We start from the raw sequence: 6,044 nt of genomic DNA, 5'->3' as shown, positions 1-6,044 counted from the left end.
GAGGATTGATAGATATGAAAATAATTAAAAATCAATTGATATTACCACTTAAACAAAATTTTACCTAATTCATATTATATTTAATATGAGTCTTTTGATAGTGATATTGATTTCTAAATAACATTAAAACTTTATATATTGCCTTAAATTTAAATAAGTATCGAAAAATTATATTGGACTAATCAAAATTAAAAGAAACTTTATGATTTTACTTAAATATTAATAGAAGATACTTGGTGTATGTATGAAGTGAACTATGAAAATAATAATAATAATAATAATAATAATAATAATAATAATAATAATAATAATAATAATAATAATAATAATAATAATAATAATAATAATAATAATAATAATAATAATAATAATAATAATAATAATAATAATAATAATAATAATAATAATAATAATAATAATAATAATAATAATAATAATAATAATAATAATAATAATAATAATAATAATAATAATAATAATAATAATAATAATAATAATAATAATAATAATAATAATAATAATAATAATAATAATAATAATAATAATAATAATAATAATAATAATAATAATAATAATAATAATAATAATAATAATAATAATAATAATAATAATAATAATAATAATAATAATAATAATAATAATAATAATAATAATAATAATAATAATAATAATAATAATAATAATAATAATAATAATAATAATAATAATAATAATAATAATAATAATAATAATAATAATAATAATAATAATAATAATAATAATAATAATAATAATAATAATAATAATAATAATAATAATAATAATAATAATAATAATAATAATAATAATAATAATAATAATAATAATAATAATAATAATAATAATAATAATAATAATAATAATAATAATAATAATAATAATAATAATAATAATAATAATAATAATAATAATAATAATAATAATAATAATAATAATAATAATAATAATAATAATAATAATAATAATAATAATAATAATAATAATAATAATAATAATAATAATAATAATAATAATAATAATAATAATAATAATAATAATAATAATAATAATAATAATAATAATAATAATAATAATAATAGGTCATGTTATGTTATACTGATTTTCAAAAATCAAATCATTTTGCTAAGAAAATTTATTGAGAGAAATTTGATTGAATACATTGTATCAATATACATGTTTCAGAAAACAAACTAATATATATATATATATATATATATATATATATATATATATATATATATATATATATATATATATATATATATATATATCCTAGGGGTTAAAAAAGGATGACATGTCAAAGTGGGATTTATTATCGCATACGGAACCCAAGAAGGAGTTGACTGACATGCACGATGTACCCCGATACTGATCTCCAGATTATCGATCTTGAAACCGAATCGAAAATAATGTCCGACAAACAAAAGGCAGATGCCCCGCTATTTGAATACCTAGAAGCTCGAATTCATAGCCTAACTGCAGCCCTGAATGATAAGGCACATGTAACAGTTATCTAACAGCCCGACGACGACTTCGATGTGGATGAAGTTTTCGTCAAGCACGTGGAGAGAGAGAGAGGCCACATCTGTTTTTTCTAGGAGAACAAGGTCCAAACGAAATATCGTGATGCCTTATGAGAAAAACCATCTTCTTAGTACACTGAAAAAACTACAAGAAGTTCGGGGCTTACACGAAGCAGAGCCAGAAAAACCGGCAGTTCATTGATTCTATGGCAAAATCAGAAGAGACAATAAGGTAACAATTTATTATTAGTTTGTTCATATGTATAGTGGATTTTGTTATATTTTTTTTTTATCTTTATGCAGTTTTTTATAAGACCTAAATCTATGTTGCAGTTGGAATTTTTGATTTGTGTTCATATAATCTGAGATCAAGTTTACACCATTCTACATATTGTGGATGGTGTTGACTGATGTGGTTTTGATTTGTGTATGTATGTTACATATGTTATGTGGTTTCTCTGTTTTTTGAAACCCAAAAAAAAAATTATAGGTGGTTCTGAATTATGCACGTATTCTAAATAATTTTGTTTGTGTGGTTTTTATAAACAACTTAACTATAGTTGTTTAAACCACTTAATTTTGTTTTTTTGGCTCTGAATTATGCATATATTCTAAATAAGTTATTTTGTTCGTCCTGCATATACATATTAATATGGCTCTGAATTATTAGTTTGTTCATATGTGTAGTGGATTTGGTATTTTATTTATTTATATATTTATGCAGTTTGTTTTATTAGACGTATACCTATGTTGCTGAAAACATAAATAACATTGGCGTATTACGAATTCGCTTATACTTATTGTTTTACATATATTAATACTTGTGAGTAATGTATTTAAGGATGTACCTTTATTTATTGCAGCAAAGTACTTTGGCAAAACGATGAGAGGACAGTGTGCGGCCTGGCATCTAACTCGTTTGCTTGCATTCAGAATGAGAGCATTTCCAATGGTGTAATTAAATTATACGAGTTTTTGTTTTCGTGTATTCATTTCCAGTATATGTGTGTGTAATTCAACTTGTTCTGTTGTGTTTTAATGCCACAGCTCGTGGACGGCTACTGCCAAATTCTTTCGCTAGATCAGCAACGTTGCGCCGTCAAGAAGCTTGATTATACGAGCAATGATCGTAAAATATTCGTGTTCCCGTCTTGGTTGCCGGTACATATTATACACAGTTGCGTACTCTTTAATCACTTAATGAGAATTGTATAAATGATTTGTGCTTTGCAGGACTCAATCCGCAGAAGAGGTGATGGTATGTTCGATCCACCGGCCGACATCTGCAATTATGATATCCTGATATTCCCAATTCTGCAGATCAATACAAATGATAGGAGGGGTAATGATCACTGGACAGTTCTTGTGCTCGAGAAGTCCGAAAGTGATTATAAATTCTACAATCCCTTGATAGTAAATATGCAGGACGCAAATCTTCTAGTAATCCATAGAGATTTGTTAGCTTAACACAACATTTATGCAATTAAATTGCATTCGTTATCTATGAATTAGTAGGTTTAACCTGATATTTTTATTATGTAACCACAAAGCTACGGTGGATAAGACGGGGAGATATCACAAACTTGATATCGCGTATGACGAAGAAGTGGTTTTAATGAATGATGCTCCACAACAGAAGAGTGATAGTGTCGACTGTCGGGTCGTTGTTTGCTACATTGTGAGGCAGTACTTTGAAAATAAAATAATTATTACAAAAGCACAAGGCGTTAAGGATATTCCAAACACGAGAAAAGAGATCGTCGAGACTGTACTGGAATGGGGCAAAAATAAAGTATACAATAGATGTAAGGGGCGAAAATGGGTAATATTTTGGGATTTGTTTATCTGCATATTGTTTTTGTGATTTTTTGGAATTCAGTTTTTGGGCATACGCTTTATTTATCGTTTAGTCATGTGAAATATAGCCGTGGAGATTAATTAACGTATTGTTTGATTTTCTCGTTTTTGATGGGTTATTATGATTTTATTTTGGAATGAACCACGTTTGTTTTGCGTTATGTCGTTTGTTGATAAGTCCGTGTTATAAGTTCGTATGCAATTGGATTTTATGTATTCATAATAGCGTTATGAGTGTACTGTTATAAACCATATTTGTTTGTTAACTTAACTGGTTTTATTTGTATGATGGGTTTAAAAAAAATGGACACTAAATCCACACTGTATATCAATAATTTTGATATTTAATAGATGTTTTTTTAGAACTAAACCGGTCCTTTTATAGTGAAACAACGGTTTATGTATTTACAATGTTTTCGTGTTTCCATACTAATTTATACCCAAAAAGCTATTGTTTGAAAAAAATCCTCACAAATCGATCGTCAATTTGACGATATTTCGTTGTATAATGTGAGCTGCCAAAAACCACCAATAGTAGTTTTGAAAACACATTGTTGAACAGGTCAGGTAACAAAACAACCATAGTTGTTTTGTTTTGTTAAATTGATGCAAATTAAAAAAGGAGGAACAACAGGATTTGCAACATAATACTTAAACTGTTATAATCCGTTTATTAAATAACTGTACTTGCTGCTACTGCGGGGTATATGTTGTGCTTCAAAATTGTGTACCAAAACCATGTAGTGGTTTACTAAGAATTATTAATAAACAATGGTTTACAAGCTTTTCATGTTTCCATACTAATTTATACGCCAAAAAAAATTACCGTTTGAAATGTAAACTCATCACTGATCAAATGTTGATTTGATGATATTTCATTGTGTACTGTGACATTGATCTAAAACCACTACTAATAGTTGATAACACATTATTGAATAGGTGTGGTTTTAGAACTACAGTTTTTTTGTGTTGTGTAATTAATGAAATAAAAAAAGTACAAAAGTTTGCAACATAATAGTTTATGTTTTATAATCCATTTAGTAAATACCACTACTCACTCTTACACAGAGGTATGTATTGTGCTCATTGTGTACTAACTGAAGTAGTGGTGTAATGAGAATTTTATAGTTGAACGAAATTGGTTGTCTACATATGTTGTGACATGGCAAATGAAACAGAAAATACATCGTAATATAAAATTCCATTTGTTTTCCATGAAAACAAATTACAAATTAGCAGATTGTGCCTGATGGGGGTGAAGTTCAAAGTTGCATTATTGATCCACAAAACGCGTCTTAAACGACAGCATAATTATTAAAATATTGAGATGAAAAGTATAAACAAAAAATATATAGAGGCAACGCATCGATCATTATGCAACCATTTTGCAAGAGTTCTTGTTATGGTGGCCCATCCCCCTACATTTACTGCACATAATAGTACGGGGGACCAATTGGCCCCTACTCGGAATCCTCTTTCTCTTCAGCCTCCTTCGGCGAGTTCGAAGTTCAGGTGGGCCAATGAGTGCATCTACATCATCTGTCGTTGGCTGCACAATGAATGTCAATTTATGAAAACAGTGATCAACGTGTTGGTATGTGCCACCCATATGGTGATTTTTTTTTTTTTGTGGCAGCATGCACACACGGTATACCGTTTATTTGCCACATTCTGCAAGAGCACGTCCCAGATCGAACATCAACAATAGCCATTCGGGTCGTAAAACAGCTCCCACACATAATCAGACGACTTTTTCACCTGCCACGATCTGCCTTTATCAACCAACAACCTCATCTTTTTATCATACGTGTTGCACAACACGGTTGGCCAATCATATGCCTCACCTAGCCTACGTGACATCTGCGCCGTCACCAATATACGAGTACCATCAATTAAATTCGTTATCGGAAGTAATCTCCTCATCCTAATTTGTGAACTCCACAATTCATAATTGTTTGACGTCATCTGACCATACCGTTGTCCCACAAAATATGTGTAGGGCCACTTATCTTTAGGGGCATCTGCCAGAAATTTACAAACTTTGGGTCCGCCCGTTGCTCGCAGCTTCTCCACGTTTCTTCCGAATTCTTGTTTAGTAACAGCGTATGCAGTATTCAAACTATTTGAGAACTGCGTTACGATGATTCTTAGTAGCACCCCTAAATTTATATTTGAGATTCAAAGTTAAATGTTTGTAACAATAACCATGAACACAATCCGGGAACACGTTCTTGACATCTTGAAGAATGTCGTGGTTTCTGTCGGAAACGAAGGCTAGCGTTCTGTCCGTCCCTATTGCAACCTTAAAATGTTTTGAAAACCAATCCCAGTTGTCGTCTGTCTCTTCGCTAACTGTAACAACCCGCATTTTCATAAGCATTTATATATGATTATATTGAACATATAGTAAATACAAATATACGTGCATTTCATGAATCGAGTAGCAATTTATACGTTCTCTATGTGTTTATGTGATTTAGATACATTATAGTATTTTTTAGAAGTAGACATTATTATTAATTGAGTAGTTGATTCTAATTATGTGATTTAATGAATTATGTGCTTTAGTCCATGGATTTTAATGATGTGCTTTAATTGATAATTAATCTAGGATTGAGATGATGTGATTAATTGGTATCCTAATTA

This window comes from Erythranthe guttata, chromosome 8, assembly GCF_056151865.1.
Source record: "Erythranthe guttata isolate IM_541 chromosome 8, IM_541, whole genome shotgun sequence".
In the NCBI taxonomy this organism is placed as follows: Eukaryota; Viridiplantae; Streptophyta; class Magnoliopsida; order Lamiales; family Phrymaceae; genus Erythranthe; species Erythranthe guttata.
This window is presented reverse-complemented; position numbering follows the sequence as displayed.